Genomic DNA, 19,890 nt, shown 5'->3' on the forward strand with positions numbered 1-19,890 from the left:
CGTGGGACCATGACCACTTTAGGGCCATTTTGCCCATCGTTGTCTTCGACTACCTCTATTGCGAGTGGGTCAACAGGCCTAGGGATGTCAGGCCCCAGAGCAACTGGATCCTGAGGCGTACCAAAAATAATTAACAATCCTACTTATTTAATGGGCTAGTTGTTGATAACTTTGTTAGTATTTTGAATTAACTGGGTAAAAACAATACATATTTGTTGAGTAAGCATATTAACCATTTCATGGTTACTCCTGTCCATTTGTTGCCTTACGCACTAGAGAGAGTTATTTGTTAAGGATGGTATGCTTGGAGGAAAGTATAATAGTCCTCTTGGTTGTAACCCATCCAACCAAACAATTAACAGTTAATATGAAATTAATTAAATGATGTGTTTGTTTGTTAATCATGAAACTGACGTGTAATTGTGACTAAAGAGAGATAATAATAACTAGCTACCAACTTCTTTTAATATAGTTGGTTATTATTTTTGTTCTATTTGATTATACCTCATTTGGAGTTGGTCATCTTCAAAGTTTATTTAGATGGTGAAGTTCATCATGAGAAAGATATTTTATGAGTGGCTTTGGGATTGGACCTATAAGGTTATTTATGTGGGAGATAGAAATGGAGATGCTGAGGATGGTTTGTAAATGAGATTACACACCACTAGCCAGCCTGTTAATGTTGGATATGTTTACAAGTTAGAGAGAGAGAGAGAGAGAGAGAGAGAGAGAGAGAGAGAGAGAGAGAGAGAGCATAAGTGTTATAAGATAGAGAGGATTCTGAGAGTGGTTTGTGTGTTTGTGTATGGGAGGAAAAAGATGAAGGTGAGAATGTATTTTTATGCATGAATGAAAGGTTTTTGGGGACACCATATATGGAATTTTGTGTAAGTCACATACAACATTGTAGTACATGAGACCAATAAGGAACAACGTGGGTCAAATATACATAGTAATATTTGATAGTATTTGTATTATGGATTATGGATAGTATTATGTTTTTTAATGTGTCATTTTGATAGTATTTTGAATTATGAATTAACTCTAATACATGACATTTTAATCTTATTGCATTAGTGTATAATTTAGTTTTTTTTTGTAATCAAGATATATTAAACGGGGCTAAAACACCCAAACACCGATTACAAAAGGAAGCTACCGCTAGCCAAAAGAAGAAAAATTACAATCCAAATGAAATCTAACTTAAATATAGCAAAAGGCTTTTGCTAAATTCATAAAAATTACAATTGGATAGAGTAATTTTCCCTATGAAAGACCATCTCCAAATTAGAGCTTTGCAACCCCAAACCAAGTCTCTAGCATTCCAAACAATGTTGTTGAAAATAATCCCATTCCTACACAACCAAAGGCTCCAAACAATTGCCATCCAAGCACACCCTACCTTCCCTTTTTTAATATTAAGCCAACGACAAGAAGAACTCCACTTCACAAAACTCTCTTTAAAATCTACCGTCTTTTCGAAACTCACACCAAACCACTCGGCCAATTCCTTCCACACCATGTAACACCCCTTTCTAAACCCTGCGGCAATTAATTAAATTCATTCAGAGTACATGAAAAATAAGGGTGCCACAATCCAAAAACTAACTAAACATCGTTCAGTTATGTCATGCATTCACTGAGGCAATCATCATCAATTAAAAACATTTCATGTTAACACAGCGGAAAATCAACATCACATGGATTAAGTTTAACATCTTTAAAACTTATCCTTCAAAAACATCAAAAAATAACTACAGTTATGAAACATAAACTCTAAACATCGTGTCCCCAGTGTTACAAATATCAGAGCATGACACCTGACGCTAACTAAATAACTGACTCATGAGCTAATCCTCACCGAGTCGAACAGCCGCTATCCTCAATCTGAAAATGACAACATGTAAGGGTGAGTCTCATCATAATTAACAAATGTTATAAGGGTATAAAGCAATAACACATCATAGCTGCATCGTTCACCCAATTGTTTCATAAGCAGATATTCAGACAAGTTTTATCATCACAAAACAATCAACCAACACATAATTAATAATTATAACACTGGAATACATCCAATCATGTTATAAAAATATGCATATGTATGAATTGACTGTTTACGGTGATTTCCGGTAAACAACCGCTAGTCTTCCAAACTATAATAAATATGATTTGGTTACTTGCAGGATCGACTAGATTGATCCTAGGACACATAGTCAAGAAGATTGTTATCAATGTTTATTCGAACCGTATTCATTATTTGTCTTCTTCAATAAGCGTTGTTCGATTAAAGAACAAATAGTCTTGACAATAAATGTGACTTCAACGAAAAGATAAGTAACATAACATAGAAAATTAAAAGGACTATTGAAACGTAAAGAATCTTAAACTGCAGAAATGTAAAAGACTTTAAAAGTAAATAGCATGAAAGTAATTCGAAAGTAAATGACGTTAAAGTAAAGATACAGAAATGTAAATGGCAAGAAGTAAACGAAATGCAGTAATTCTGGAAGATAAAAACAAAAGATAATACACATGTATTAAAATGGTGGTGTCATACGTACATTTTCTCAGCGAACTCTTTCTCTTAACGCTTGATACTTGAGTAAATATGTGAGTGATTTGTACAAAATGAACACACGGAATCCTAACATTAAGACTCCTATTTATACTAGTTTCGACCTTAACGGTCCTATACTAATCTGCTGCCACGTTTCTCATAAAAACTCCTAGCGATGCCATCTGTTACTTGGACAGTTACGAAACCGTCTTCGAATTTCAAATCTTCCTGCCTGAGTCTGTCTTCGACGCGTGGCAGTGTATTAAACAAACACTACTAAAAAACACGCTAAGTAGTAATACTTGAATATATTTACAAATTTGTCTAAGTCCCCGAAGACACATACTTTTCGCTAGCTTTCAGTATTCATTATCTTCATAGTGAACTTAGAAATCTTTACTCTCGAAGCATGACCATCAGTAGTCATTTTTATTTTTAAGGGATGGCCATCAGTAACCATCTTTCCTTCGATTTTCTACTCCTTCGAAGGATAAATAATATGAAACGAAATCTTCAGCTAACAAATTGCCCCCAATAAATGCCTGTTTCGAAAGTCAACAGAAATAGGCGTTTCTTGTCATTATAAGATTTCGTTCTTTATTGATCTTTGAGAGTTCCAAGACTGCTGACTAACGTCATAATCATTGATGACCCTGTTTCCGAAACGTCTTGTCATTTTCAAAGATGTCTTCTCATAACTTACATTCCCACGTTTTAACCTTACTTCTTGATCATTACTCCTACATACTAGGAGTGAAGCTATCTCTTATTCGACCGCCGTTGGATTAAATCACCAGCCGCCACGTGTCCTTTGAATTTTACCCAAAAGATTTAAAAAGGGTTTCCGTTAAACCTTTAAATACTTGGTCTTATACTTCTACACAACCTTCCACCTCTATTTCTTCATCTTCTTCAAAAGAAAACAAAACATCTTCAATCTCTTCAAAATCTCGTTCTCTTAATCGGAAATTTCTCTATGGCTTCATCTTCAAATGTTCTTCAACCTGCTCTGAAGCTCCAATCAACAATACGGTCTGGGGAACAAGAGCACGTTCAAAACCCTAACACCGAAGAAATACGCGCTATTTACGCTTCCCAGGTAATCATTCCCTTTGAACTTTCTGGAAAATCTATCGCTTTTATGGGTCCATTACCAGGTGAAAATATCCTATCTCTGAATAAATTCTTCCCCGCTTATTACAAGACCAGACAGTTAGTTAGCAAAATTAAGATAGATGAAGATGGTTGTTCTCCCCCAGGAAAATCTGCTAACATGGAAGAAACTCCCACTGAAACCCCTTTAGCTTTAGCGAAAATTAGGGTAAACTATATGACCAACTCTGTAAAAGTGTTTAGATCAATTCCTTTGGCCAAGGATCCTGATTTGTATTATGCCTGGTTGGAAAAAGTAGAGAAACAGAAAGAATCCTTCTGGAAATCGTTAGGAATATACGATTTGATTCAACTGTCCAAGACAGGTTTAGAATACAACCAACCTATGTTAGTAGCTGCAGTTCACTTTTGGGATGCTTCTCACAACACTTTCCATCTCCCCTGTGGAATGGTTACCCCTACTCTTTTTGATGTGGCTGCGATTACAGGACTTCGACCAACTGGCGAAACCTTCGATCCTAACGAGATGGATAATGATACTATCGGTTTTAATGACTCACAAGTCACTTATACTGCATTCATCCAGAAGCATCATATTACCACCGAAACGGCAGTATCTGACGAAGAACATATTGCTTTTCTAGCGCTATGGCTTTCACGATGTGCCTTCTGTTCAAGATCTATTCAAGTTGCAAAGAGATATCTTTGCATGGCTAATCAGTTGCATGCTGGAAAAAAGCTCAACCTCAGCCAACTGCTTTTAGGGTCTCTTTATGAAAACCTCAGCGAAGCTGCATCTCTCACCAAGAATTTCAAATCTGGTAGTTTACTTTATGCTGGCCCTTTCTGGCTATTACAACTGTGGCTTAATGCTACATTCGAAACTCATCTTCCCTTTCGAGGAAATGTCAATGAGGAGGATAGCAAAATCAAGAATCGAACTATAGAAGGAACCAGGTTAGCTTACCTAACTCCAAAAGAGGAAATTGGAAAGCTTCGTGAACACTTCTTGGCGTATTCAATGATGTTTGCCCGGCGTAACCAGTTCGATCCCTCTATGGCCCCCTTTGTACACAGAACAATAGGTCCTGAATGGTTTACTCGAAAATTTCCACCAACATCTCAGGATCAACAAACTGAGTCTATGGAAATTTGGGAAGCCTTTCTGACTCCAAGGTTATTTTCCCATCGCCTTCGACCATCAAAAGGTCAATGCATTCTCATGTGCTACCAACCAAATTTAGTCTCGAGACAGTTTGGGTTGGTTCAAATAAAACCCAAGTGTTTATATGAGAAAAGAAACCATATGTGTTTCCACACCTTGTACTTGACTGAAGAAGAATGTAAAACAAAAATCAACAAATACGTTGACACCACCAAACTTCCTCCTGTTTCTTTCGAGCCTGCTTTTTATTCTACACCAGACTTTCATCAATGGTGGACGGATTATTATAACTCCCAAATCTTTGATGCTGATAGCCTTGCTCAAGCACTAACTGCAGCTTTTACTGATGTGCGGGAGAATTTTCAAAAAGGTACTTCAACTCATATTAAAGAAATCCAAGCTTTTCAAAAATTCTTTGAAACTATCTACAGGCCTGATGATCTTAGTCGGACCGTTCGTGAGGCTGCAGTCATTTTGCGCAAAAAGTTTTCCGCCAAACTGGATAAGTTGAAATTGCCCTCGTATGTTCGACCAGAACTACGTTATGAAGTGGCTTTCAAACTTAATCCTCCAAAATTCCCTCCACTACCAAGTGCTGATTTTGGTGTGGCTCTAAGTCCTCCTTTCCCAGACTGGTTCGTGTGTGGGAATGCTCTCAAAATTCTTCAAGAGAGTACCAAAAAACGCGCTGAACGAGTGGTTCCGACTAAGCACACCTTGGATACCTTCAAAGGACATCTTCATATAGATCTTAAACATGTTCGTGTCCTGACCCCAATACCTGAAGGTTTGGATTAAGACAATCTTTTCGACTGACTTTTCTTTTCTTTGCTGATATACTGATTTCAGTTTCAACTACAGCTGTTGCACGAAGGAGGAAGATCAAGGAAGCTTCTGCCCAAAAAGATTCTGGGACATCTCAGAGCAACAAACCAAGTGAAAGTGATTCCATCGTTACCGGCAAGAAGCCCACGGTACATACTCATCTCATACTCTTGATTTTGCACAATCTGTGAGTAGTATCCATCTTACTTATTGTCTATTTGCCAGAGCTCGAAACCCCCAACAGGTTCGAAGCGGAAAGCTTCCCCAACAACTGCCTCAGATGGCGAAGATAAATCTCCTCCCCAAACTAGACAAGGACAAAAAAAGAGACAAAAAGCTGTTACCCCTTCGAGAAAAAGGAAAAGGATAAGCCCTTCTAAAACTGTTTCTCCTGGTGATAAGGCGTCCTCTGAAGAGTCTCCTTTGAAAACTGCTAGCAATGCTTTCGTTGTGGAAAGTCATAATTCAAGTCCAGACAATATCCCAACCAAGGTATTTGGGTTCCACCCCACAGATTATCTTATGATCTTAACCAAATAATTAAACTGACATTTACCTTGTTATTGCAGGAAGACGCTGGCACTGCTACTTCAGGTTTCAAGGACCATGGCTTTACCATTAATATTGACAAACTTTACAGTAATTGTCAAACTTTAACTTCCGTTAACTAAACTCTTCAAAAGTTTATTTTTATGTGACTAACTTTGCTCTGTTTAACACAGGTACCTCTCAAAATCAAACTCATGTTCTTTCGCCAGTCTTTGAAGACGTTAGGCCAATTGCTACCATATTGCCTAATGAACCAATCGAAGAAAGTCACTCTACTGACGAATCCCCACCTACTCATCAAAACAAAAATTTGGAAGAAGATCACCCATTCTCAGGCAGCGACAATGTGAACCCCCAAACACATGACAGTGAAGAGACTGCGTCGGAGCGAGATGCTATGGAGGAAATTTCTCAACCAGCAAAACAAGATCCTCAAGGTACTTCGACTCTTGAGACGAAAACCATTCCTGAGACAACTTCGACGCTTGCCCCCATGAAGCCTACTCCTTTGGAGCTGGAACAACTTAAGCAAACTGATCCTCTTAGTTTCTTAAAGGCCATCATGGATGCGAATACTTCTTCGCCTTCGGAGCTTAATGTCTCTCCAGTTGCAACTGTGGAATCTGGAGATAAAGAAGACATTCCTAGCCTCCTCCGACAAATAAAGGAGAGATTCTTTGGGGTCAATCTTGTAGATGTCCTCAACCGGGAACCTATTAAGAGTCACAACTTAAATCAACTTCTAAAGAAGGTAGATTTGCTTCAAGTTTCCACAGAAGTTTCAGAGGTAATTGTTCTGTTAGGCTCTCTACTCGAGCAACTCCAGGCCAACATTCTTCGAAGGTAAAATGTTGAAAAAGAGCTATCTGAGACAAAAGCCTCTCATGACTCTTCATGGAACTCTGCTGTAGACGCAACGAAGCAAGGTGAGGCCCTCAAGCTCAAACATTCAGAAAATCAGAAGGCCTTTGATGATTATGAGAAGAACATCAACTCCTGGAAACAAGAGATAAAGGCCCTCGAGGACAAGATCAAAGAAGCTGAACGTTGTCAGGCAGCCATACAAAAATCTAACCAACAAGATTTGCTCGAAGTGGTGCAGTCGGGCATTAGACATTTCGAGACTGCACAAAAATTAGTGCCAAAAATCGAAAGTTTGAAGAAACAACGGGCACTAATCGAGCTTCGTATGTCTTCGTGGGAGACTCAATACTTGAAGATCAAAACGGATCTCCCTGAAGATTTTAACTAGATGTTTTTAATTCTGTTACTTGTTGCACCTTTGTTTTGTAATCGAGACTACTGTAGACTCATAATATTTGTATGCTTGACTCCCATCTATATCTATAATGTTTGCCAGCATTTCTTTTTAGCGAATCTAAACATTTCTGCCAAAATATATCTTTAGATCCTCTACAGTGCTTTTTATTTAATGCAACATGTAGAATCCTGAACATCTTTCGCAGCGTTCTTGCCTCTAGACTTGACGTTTCCACTTCTTCTAGCCATAATCATTATTAAAACGTGACGTCACTTTCTCCAAAACGTCGGTTTTAAGACGTGCGTGCATCAGTTTAATGATTACTTCTCAACTTCCAAGGGCGGGAAACGGCGGAAGCCATAACTTCTTTCTTTGGAAAACCAACCGCAGTCCAATCACTCATTAAAAATTAAAACCCACCCTTCAGTATTCCCAGTCTATATAAAGGGTCAAATATTGGTCTTCATTTCTTCATTCATGCGTTTTCTCTCCAAACCAAACACAGAAAAAAGAAAAACACACAACTTCTCTTTCAGAACAACTTTCTTATCTTGCAATGGCTGAACCCCTCTTTTTTAACGACATCAAAGCCCTCATCAGAGGCGAGTTCAGACTCTCTGAGGATGAACTTGTTCGCCATTTCATCAACATCGAAACCCTGTTTGTCAACCAAGAACTGGACTTCTATTTTGAAGAAGTCTTGGAGGGTGCTATTTACCCCAACATGGTGGCAGAATTCTGGATGAATGCGTCTTTACGCATAGATCCTGAAGGTAGGACCACCATTGATTCTGAAATTCGACACGCTCGTCTCAGCATTACTCCCACCACTATTGCCAACCTGATAAAATGCAATAACTCTGGTGAAACTTTTGATGACAACAGTTTCAGCATGACTACTCATCTCATGCTGAGAACTCTTATGGACAATGATCGCTTCAGCGCCAAAGTCATCAGGATCTGGCACCAGATGCTCGTGGGGAACTTCCAACCTCGGCGGATCGACGAAAACAACATCATGGTTGAAGACTTGGAGTTCATCCTCTGTGGTCTTCGAGGGAGGAAAATTAACATTCCTTTAATGATCTTCAAAGGACTTGTTAAAGCTGTCTCTGCCGGTGTTGACCGTCGAGGGAGTGTGACTTGTCTTCCCTACGGGAGACTCCTTAGTTACATTTTTCTTAGGAAAGGCGTAGTGAGAAGGATGCGTGATTCTGGAGCCAGGGATATGTTCGAGGCTGAACCTTCTCCTGTGTTGTCTTTGGACAATTTAGACCAAAGGATTAACTAGCAAGTTTTTTACCTTAGGTTTAATCTTTATATATAATATGCCTTCCTTCCTTTTTGTAACCTCAGATCCTATTCTTTGGATCTTTTTGTAAGGAATGTACTTCTATGTTTGAAATGAAAAGAATATTTTGGTGTCTTCTTTGATTTTTCTTTCCATAATTCTTTCTGATTGTGAAGCCATTTTGATCAATGTGAAGTATATTTTTTGACACATACCTGACCATTTTGGCTTTTCGTAGCACCCTGAGTATCTACGTCTTTGCAATCCTTACTTCGTGCATACTTGGTTTATATTTCTTCAAATATTTCCCGTTTACTCTCAAGATCCTATGATCTTCTGCTAATTCTTCAATTTCGTAAGCATTGTTCGAGAATACTTTTAAGATTCGAAAGGGTCCTTCCCAATGTGGGGACCATTTACCAAGTGCCTGATTCTTTCGATCTATAGGTAAAATAACTTTCCAGACTAAGTCATTATTAACAGAAGTTTTACCTTTCACCTTTTTATTATAAGCTCTGGACACTCTTTCCTTTTGCCTTTTTATCATTTCCAGTGCTCGAAGTCTGTCTTCGTCCAAATCTACTAACTCATTCATCATTAACTCCCAGTATACGTTGGGAGGAATGTCTGCTTGTCTTTGTATTCTTACTGATTGCAAACATATCTCAATTGGGAGTACTGCATCATGTCCAAACGTCAACTGGAAAGGAGTTGTATTTGTGGCTTCTTTTGGAGATGTTCGACAAGCCCAGAGCGCTTGATCTAAAGTCTTATGCCAGTTCTTAGGTTTCTTTCCCACATGTTTCTTAATAAGGCCAATTATTATTTTGTTTGCTGCTTCAACCTGTCCATTTGCTTGGGTGTAATAAGGTGTAGAAGTAAATAACTTGAAACCTATTTCTCTGGCAAAATCTTGCATTTTTCGTCCAGTAAAGACTGATCCCTGATCAGTTGTTATACTTTCTGGGATTCCAAACCTATATATAATGTGTTTCTGAATAAACTCAATCACAGCCTCTTGATCCACATTTACCAGTGGTATTGCTTCGACCCATTTTGTGAAATAGTTTATTCCTACCAAAATGTACCTTTGACCTTTAGATGACTTGGGGTGAATTTCTCCAATCAAATCTAATGCCCATCCCCTGAAAGGCCATGGTTTTACTATTGTACTTAATTCGTTCGCTGGGGCGTGTTGGATACCTGCATGTTCTTGGCACTCTTGGCACCCTTTCGCAAATTCTATGCAATCCTTTAACATCGAAGGCCAATACATCCCATAACGAAACAAGAGCCATTTCATTTTGTGCCCTGCTTGATGTGCACCACATGCCCCACTATGTACGTTCGACAGAGCCAAATATGCTTCTGCTTCACCCAAGCATTTCAACAATACCCCTTCAGGAGTTTTCTTGAATAATTCATTTCCCATCAAAAAATATGACAATGCTCTATACTTGATTCTCCTGTCTGTATCCGTCGAAGGGTCTTTTAGGTAGCTAATAATTGGACTCCTCCAATCTGTGTCTGCCAATGAGTCTATATTTAGTACTTCGAATTGTTCTTTGTTGGCATAACCCAATTGTGAGTTCTCTAGATCACTTGGTAAAAGTTTAGTAAACATTGCTCTTCCTCTTACTTCAATCAATTCCTCCAACTTTTCTTTTGATACTTTATATCCTGAAGCTAATTGTGCCAAGTCGTTTGCTTCCTGGTTATTCACCCTTGATACGTGTTTTAATTCCACATATTCGAATTTCTTGAGTAGCCTATTTGCGATGACAAAATACATGATCAAATTCTCTTTGATGCACTTGTACTCCTTTGTCAATTGTTTGATGACCAATTCGGAGTCTCCTTTAATTTCGACTCTGGTTGCCCCCAATTCTAACAAAGCCTCAAGTCCAGCAATTAATGCTTCGTATTCAGCTTCATTGTTGGAGCATAATGGACCTTCGATTTTAAACTTGAGCTTTGTTGGAATTCCATCAGGAGAAATTATCAATATTCCAACCCCAGTACCCTCTCTATGCGTTGAACCATCGAAGTATAACTTCCAAGGTTTTAAGTCTACATAATGCTGATGATTCTCAACCACTGCATGGTCGACAATGAAGTCTGACACAATCTGACCTTTCATTGCCTTGAGAGGCTGAAATATTAATGAATATTCAGTAAGGGCCAAAGCCCATTTGCCAATTCGACTATGTAGTATTGGCTTAGATAACATATGTTTAATAACATCACAATGAGATGAAACGTAAACATCAACTGGCTTTATATAATACTTAAGTTTGATACAGGAGAAATACAAACAAAGGCAGAGTTTTTCTATATCAGTATATCTAGTCTCTGCATCATTGAGTACTCTACTTAAGTAATAAATGGCTCTCTCGATGCCATTCTCATCCTCCTGGGCAAGCATGCTGCCTATTGTTTTATCTGATGCTGAAATGTATAGGCGCATGTGCTTCTTCCCATTTGGGGGAGATAGAATTGGTGGACAAGTCAAGTATTGCTTTATCCGATCGAAAGCTTCTTGATGTTCAGCACGCCATTCGAATTTTCCTTGCTTAAGCCGAAGTAGAGGTGAGAAAGCTTGCGTGCGTCCACTCAAGTTAGAGATAAATCTCCTTAAGAAGTTTATCTTGCCCAATAATGATTGTAGTTCTTTCTTCGTGGATGGGGACTTGGTTTCCCTAATGGCTTTCGTCTTGTTCTGGTTAATTTCTATGCCTTTTTTGTGGACTACGAATCCTAAGAAATCACCTGCCTGCACAAAGAAAGCACATTTAAGGGGATTCATCTTCAAGCCATATTTCCTCATTCTTTCGAATGATTGGCTCAGATGATCGAGATGACTCATACCCGAGGTAGATTTTACCACAATGTCATCTATATATACTTGCATGAATGTTTCTATAAAGTCATGAAATATAGAATTCATTGCTCTTTGATAAGTTGCCCCAGCGTTTTTTAAACCAAAAGGCATCACAACCCATTCGTAAGTGCCTATTGCCCCTGGGCAACGAAATGCTGTTTTGGATACATCATCTTCTGCTATAAAAATTTGATTGTATCCCGAATATCCATCCAACATGCTCAAATACTCAAAACATGCGGCTGAGTCTACTAGCATTTCCGCTATAGGCATGGGATACTCGTCCTTCGGAGTAGCTGCATTAAGGTCACGAAAGTCTATACATACTCTTAATGAGCCATTCTTTTTAATTACAGGTACTATATTAGCAATCCACTCAACATACCTTGTAGTTCGGATAAATTTGCACCGTAAGAGTCTTTCGACCTCTGCTTTAATCTTCGAGTGAATCTCTGGCGCGAATCTTCTGGGAGTTTGCTTTATGGGCTTCTTCCCTTCTTTAATTGGTAATTTTAGTTCAACTAAATCCCTTCCTAGACCAGGCATCTCATCATAGTCCCAAGCAAAACAGTCTCTGTTCTCTTTCAGCATTTTGATGACCGTTGCCTTCAATTCTGGTTCTAGTTTCGCGCTGATATATGTTATCCTTTTTTGACCATTGTCTCCCAGGTTTACTTCTTCAAGTGGATCTTGGGCCAACATCTTTATATTCGACGCCATTGGATCTTTTTCGAACCCCAAAGGTTCCTCATCGTATATTGCATCCAACCTTTGGTTTGGTTCTTCTCTTATGATCTCTTCGTCTGGAGTCGTGTGTTTAGGGAGTTCGAAACTCGCACGTATCTCCAATTCTGTTATTTCTTCTTTGGTTGAAATTGCATCTATCTTTGTATCTGATAGTTCGGCTTCGAGAGCCGCCTTTCTTTTGTTCTCGGCCACATAGGCCGAAATCTTTTCGAAGAACGAAGACTCAGACATGATTAATGTCATCGTCCCAGCCTGTTGGCCATTCTGTCGGATAATTCTCCAATGGTGCTGTATCTGGTGGACCATCCATGATCTCTCTATCCCATTGGAATCCATTTGGGTGTAAAGTTAAATAGTACAATGCATTTTTATTTGGGATATACATCTCTTCTGCAGCGTGACAAGGGCCTATGTTTGCCAAGTTCCTGTCGAAGTTGGTTTTGTTCACCTGGTTGACCTCAGCCATGTAGTAACTCTGATCACCTTCGATATTCTCCACTATACCATCTTCTCTCCAAATTGTCACCCTCTGATGCATTGTTGAGGGCACAGCTGCTACCCCATGAATCCATTCCCTACCAAGCAAAAGGTTGTAGTTTGCCTTTGCTGGTATAACCATGAACATGGTTGGCCTGGTAACTGATCCTACTGTCAAATTGACTTGAACTACTCCCAGTGTTTGTCCTATTTTGCCCTCGTAGTTAGATAAAACCATGTTATGTGGCCTTATATCCGTATCGAACATACCAATTCTTTTTAGCATGTATTGAGGCATTAGGTTCACTGCTGCTCCCCCATCAACTAGGACTTTATTTATGCCCACGTTCTCAATCTTAGCCCTGATATAGAGTGGCTTCAAATGATTTCGCATACCCTCATCAGGCCTTTCGAAGAAAGCATTCTGTTCTTCTACTGCACCGTTATTCAGCACATAGTAACACACAGGTTTGTGTTTTGCCATTTCTTCGATATCAGCCTCTTCACAGTCTTCTACTTCAGTTTCCTGATTAAACTCGTGAGGGAGTACAGAGACAACATTGCAATTCAAGTTTATAGATGACACTCCATCAGAGTCAAAATCATTTGTCATTCTATCCTCTTCTTTCCAAGAATTTGAACGCATCTTGTCTTCTTCATCCAAGAGTTTTTCAGCTTCGAACAATCTGCGTTCTACCGGAGGTTTGTTTGACTTTGCCCCCTGGTATGGGACTTGGTTGCTACTAGAGTCTCCAGCTTCTCTTGGCCTGTATTCCTTCTGAGCCTTTCTTATTCTCTGATGCCTTCTCCACTGGGACCGAGACATAGGATTTTTTCCTTTATAATTCTCCAATCGATACGCCTCTCGATTTGATCTTTGAAATTGTTTCCTATATGCCATTGCAGTTCTACCACCTTGGTCCCAACTTCGCCATTTGTTGGTTCTTGCATCAGCTTGTACCCACCTATCCCTTGGCGCATCTGCAGGGATTCTGAAAGTTACCCTTCGAGTTCTGGGGTGTGGGCTATCAGGCCTCTTTGTTGGAGTCCGTATGTCGAAACCGTACAGGTTGGGACGCAACCCCTGAGTTTCTTGACTCATGTAGCAATACACACGTTCGAATGATCGTGCTAGCATTTCGTCATAGTCTGCCCCACATCTTGGGCATAGAGCAACTTCAGTGTTTTCTTTGTGGCATCTGACCAAAAATCCTACCAAGCTTTCCTCCATCTTTGGGTACAGTTGTAGTAGGGGATTTGGCTCTCTTCCTGGGTGTTCCCACCTTTCGCGTCGAACCCTTTCGAAGTTGGCTTCGACCCTTCGATTCAGCATGATCGAACACCTTGGACACATCCATTGCTTACCACCATTTTTCTCGTGGCAATTCCAGAGATATTCTTTGAGGCTTTTGGTTCTTGGAGGAACTTCGATGCCCCCATTTTTCCTCGTCAGCCATGTCTCTAGTTCGCCAAATTCAGACACTGGTCGTCTGGCGCTGACCATGTTAACCGCTTGTCATACCCCAAAATTTGCCCTCATATATTTACAAATGCCATTTTATTTAGAATAAATGAATTGGCACAGTTGGTAAGAATTTGAGCGTGAATGATACAATAGCACGAGGTCTCGTGCTCGAGTCACATTATTAACATTTTTTATTTTATTTGTTACTAACTTAATTTCCGTTTAATTTACTTCTTTTTAAAATCACAAAAATTCGTTTGTTTATTTGCAATTAATTTTTTATTTTAGTTGTTACTAACATTTTAGGCTAGTTTTTTAATTGGTTAAATATAATTATAAAAATTCAATGAGAATAATTCCTTCTATTTGGGCTTTTAGTTATTTTTAATTAATTTTGGTCCATCAAGTTTAACCTAATTTTGTATATTATAAATAGGACTAACCCTTATTTTCTCAAAAAAGAGCTCTCTAACCCCTATTCCACGAAAAGAAGGCACTCTGCAACCTCTTCAAACACAAAGAACTTCACTAATACCAACAACTCTCATTCTCTTCCAATCACCGTTTTTCTAAACCTTTTTCACTAACAATTTTCCAAATCATCCTTTACACAATACATAACTTGTACATGTTTTTTGTTCTTTTTACAGGAAAAAATATCGAGAACAAAAAAGGGAACAAGGATTGGCTGTCATATATGTCCTAACCGAATTCACCAAGGAAAAAAAAAGTCAAAATCGGTTTCGGTATTAGAGAGGTTCTCAAACGAATTGGAAGATCAAATCATGTTCCTTGGACTCTTCTGAAGCCACTGCAACCGTCACCGAAGCCTGGAGCACCAAGAACCGCGTCCATAATTATCACGGTTTGCCGGTTTACAATTTGAATCGATTTACGATATTCATGCATCATGGACGTTATTTGGTGGCATAATCCTGTTTATGTTAATATGTAGAACGTTTCTGGGCTGACTAATTAGAGTTTATGCGCCGATTTAATATTCCACCATTGTTAGGTCACAAAAGCTCTGATTTGGGGGCTTTGATATGCAGACTAAATTGGCCAAAATTAAGGGCAAAATCGGATTCGGGATAATGTTTACAATTAATCTGGACTATTATTTTGTGTTTCTTGATGATAATTCGCAGGTTTTGGAAAGGGATGGCTAAGGCCACGTTAAAAAACGTGGTTGAAGGTGCTGTGCGTTCTTCAAAAAAAGCCAGCCGCGAGGAAGAAGATGGCGCTGGTTCTGATTTCAAGGTTTTTTGTCGTTTTGTTTGTGTTATGTAGCTACAGCATTGTATAATTAACAACAAATGAAGCATGGCGCAGGTGGCAAGGGTGAAGCGTTCTCACCCATTGTGTTTGGGGTTCGATCCCGACCCAAGACACTTTTATTTTTCCTTTTTGCTTTCTATGTTGTTCACAGGATCCCATGCAGCCAGCCAGCGCACGTTCGTGGCGCACCTTCGCTTCTCCACCGCCTGATCTGCTGGGCAAACGGTCAAACGCCTTCAGGATGTGTCTCCATGGTAGACATCCCAGGATCAGCCACACATGATTACTAGCTAAGAATTCTTTAATCCCTTTTATTTTTAATTACACAATTTATTTGTTTGTTTATGTATTTGTTCATATATTGTTTTTTCTTTAAAAATTCTTTTAGTATTTTTCTCTCTTAACAAAATTATTATTCTAAATCTCTTTTTTATATAAAAAATGTTAAATTTAAATTATTTATTATTATTAGCCTTTTTTATCTGATTTAAATTGGTTAAATTCATTTAAATTATTTAATTGATTGTTAATGCCTTTATTAATTATTTAAAAATATATATTAGGGTTAGAATATTTAACTGACACCCGATTTTCACCAATTTAATTAATTAGGTTAAAAAACCAATAATTAAATGAATTGATTATTTATTCTATTAACCATGGTTAACTTTTACCCTAATTAGGGATTACGAGGATCATTCATACACTGAAAAAAATATTTCTTTTTCCGTGTCCTTTTCAGGGTTGACTTTTCAAATGCCTTCTGGCCATGCGCCTTCAAAAAACCGAAGCTAAGTATTCGACGCTAAAAATTGAAAATCTATTTTATTTCCTGTTTTTAGGGTTTGTCTTTTTAAATAAACATTGCCTACACTCAATTTTTCTGCCTCCGCCTTGCCTCTCTTCAGGGTTAACCTTAAAGCGTCTTCTGGCTACTAACCCTATCAGATCAAATGCAAAAAGCTAAGTACCTTTCATTTATTTACTCATTTCAATTTGTTGTCTCGACCTTCTTATTTTAGGGTTAGAGATGTTCGCCTCTGAATTAGTCATACACTCACCCTATTTTTATTTTGTTTGCCTTTTCAGGGTTCGATGATTGCCAAAGCTACGAATGTTTGGTAACCTTAAACCCTGACTTTATACTTTTCTGTTTAATTATTACTTATGTCAAACCCTATTAAGGGATCCGCTGGTTACAATTTCCCTCCCCCATATTTGTTTTGATTATATTATTTAAATGCGTGGTTAGTAATCCTAGGGAGTGCAACCTTTGAATTGAACATAGAATCACTAAATTTACAAAATAATATATTTGAATATAATCACATGATTGGTGCACACACGCACACTTTTGGGTAACTTCTCTGTTGCCTTGTTGCCTGTTGCTTTGTTGCTTGTTGCCTTGTTGCCTTGTTGCCTTGTTGCCTGTTGCCTGTTGCCTTGTTGCCTGTTGCCTGTTGCCTTGTTGCCTTGTATTTTGTGCAGAATAGCCAGTCCCTCGAATACGAGGATACCTCAGCCATGTTGCCTCGATTAAAGGTCATGGTCCCTAATGATGCTGCCTTCGATACACTAACATGACCTCGACCCTCGGAAGTTGCCTACGAAAAAGGCTGAGGTATCCTCTAGTTGCCTACGAAAAAAAGGCTATTCTGATCCTTCCTCTTAGACTACCTGCCTCTTTATGGCATGGGTCAGTCTTTGAGCGAATGATAATTCGATGACCCTTCTACCTCCAAACGAAAGGCTTCCTGCCCTCTTATGGCAAGGATTGACCCTTTCATTCTGAAAGGCTAAAAAGAGACCTATCATCTGAGTTTAAGGTAATTGCCCCTAATTGCCTTGCCATGCTCTATTTTCTATATTCTTTCTCAAAATTCTTCAAAAGCTGGCTACGCTCATTTACGAGCTAAAGTCCATTTTTTCCTCTTTCATCTACATTTTCTGAAAACGAGCAAGCAAAGCAATTAAGAGCCCATGGAAAACCATGGATGCAAAGGGTGCCTTACACCTTCCCTTTGCATAAATTACCCCCCGAACTTAGATTTCTTTAAAAAGGTTTTTTTTCTGTTTCTTTTTGCCTTTCTGAATTTGTTTGGATAAAATAAAAGTCGGTGGCGACTCTTGCTTACCGCGACATTTCGATCGATGAAAAGTCAGTTCACCGTATTACAGAACTGGCGACTCTGCTGGGGATTTTCGATAAAAAGAGGGGTTACCTTAAAAGTTTAGGATCACTTAATTGTATTCTATTGTTTGCTTTGTTTGTTTTATCTTTCAGGGGCGTTTTGGGAAAATTGAAGGACGAATCCTATTCCCGGATTCAAGAACACTTAAGATTAGGAGTGGCATAGTCATGGCGACCTCTTTCACATATGTGGGAGATGAGTCAATATGAAGTTCACGCTTGAGTTAGGACTCCATAGCATATGCACACCTTTCTCAAATGAGGGGGGTCTATGTATGTGTCTGTGGGTGCGCCGGAGCTCAAGGACCTTTAGTTACCCTTAACCCATCCTGGCCTTTAGGAACGTAGTGGGGGGACTACCCTTGACAAATGTTAAGGACTAGTCGCTACCCGATACTACAATTCAGATAGGTTCTTTCTCAAAGTATCATTGCATGGTGCGAATGCATCATGTCCGAGGGTGCTTTAGAAGGGCTGACAATTCTGGATAACTTGTAGAACCCGTTGCTGAAATCTCCTTATCCATAGAAATACCCTTGGGAAGGACACCTGATCAGACTCCATGCAAGCCTTAAGTCAAAAAATTGTGTGACTTGTGTGACTTGTTTGTGTTTGCTACTAACCTTTGTTCTTTGCAGGTTTTGTTAAAAGGACGTGTTTGCCCTTACTATCTCACACTATGCCTAATGAATTGCATTCGCATAACATTCATGACATCATGACATCATAAGCATAACATGATTTAACTAACCCTTTCAAGGATCTTAGGGATTTAGGGCGCACAATTTCAGGTGCCCTTATCAAAGGTTGATCTCCTAATCAAGGGGCAAGAGGATTTACTTCCCTCTGGCCACATACCTTCCAATTCAGAGATCCAGTACCTATCAAGGGGCAAGAGGATTTATTTTCCTCTGGCCACGTATCTTCAAATTCAGAAGTATCCTGAATCAGAGGCGATGACCCACTCGATATGGTGAGCTTGATTCTTAAAGAAGGACGCTTAAAAATGAAAGCCAAGGTTCTTCAGACAAAGCTGTGACTGATTAAATTCCTAAAGTTGCTAACTAAAAGCCTAAAGATCTTTGAAAATATTGCATTCGCATTCATAACATCGCATAACAGGTTTCTTACAATGGGTCTCTCATCCTCCCTCGCTGTTTATTTCAGCATCATGGACCTTGAACAATCTGTCAAAAATCTCCAAGCTCAGAACAACCAATTCCAAGAGATGATCTTTAACTTGGCCAAGGGGCAAGAAGAATTAAAGGCACTTCTGGCCGAGAACGAGAAGGACCAACAAAGGGAGCAAGGTGTGCAAGATAAATGGAAATCCAAACCTAAGCGGTCATTCACTCCGTTACCCATGCCGCTGTCTCACGCTCTGCAACAACTGCTCAATCAGAACTTGATAACTCTATTGCCTCCATATTCACTTCCTACTAATCCCGCTCCTGGGTACAAGTACCATGCAAGATGTGCTTATCATTCAAACAGTCCTGGTCATGATACAGAGGATTGTGGACCGTTGAAGCACATGATCCAAGACCTCATTGATTGCAAGATCATTGACTTCAATTCACCTGAGAAACCTCATATGGCCAATACTGGGTACAATCGGAAAGGTCGCAATGAACCCAACCAATCTGTGGGGACAATTCTAATCTCTACACCAGTTCAACAACAAAGACGCAAGTCAGATACATCTAAACGTCAGTTTACAAAGATCAACATGTCACTGGCTCAGGCATTACAACATTTGCTGAGAGAGAACTTGATTACTTTAAGGGATCCTCCTGTAAAGCCTAACACTTCCGCCCCTAGCTACAAGCCCAATGCGAGGTGCGCATATCACTCCAATAGCCCTGGGCATGATACGAATGATTGTTGGCCATTGAAGAACAAGATTCAAGACATGATCGATGCTGGTGAAATTGAATTCTATCATCCCAAGACTCCTGTGGTGATCACTACTCCTACGCCTAATCACAAAAAGATTGATTAATACCTAGAAGGATGAACTTTTCAGATCATTAGATTTACTTTCATTTGCAATTTCTATTATGTTTGTTTAAACATTCTAATTATGATAG

This window comes from Vicia villosa, linkage group LG6 (genome assembly GCF_029867415.1).
Source record: "Vicia villosa cultivar HV-30 ecotype Madison, WI linkage group LG6, Vvil1.0, whole genome shotgun sequence".
Taxonomy (NCBI): domain Eukaryota; kingdom Viridiplantae; phylum Streptophyta; class Magnoliopsida; order Fabales; family Fabaceae; genus Vicia; species Vicia villosa.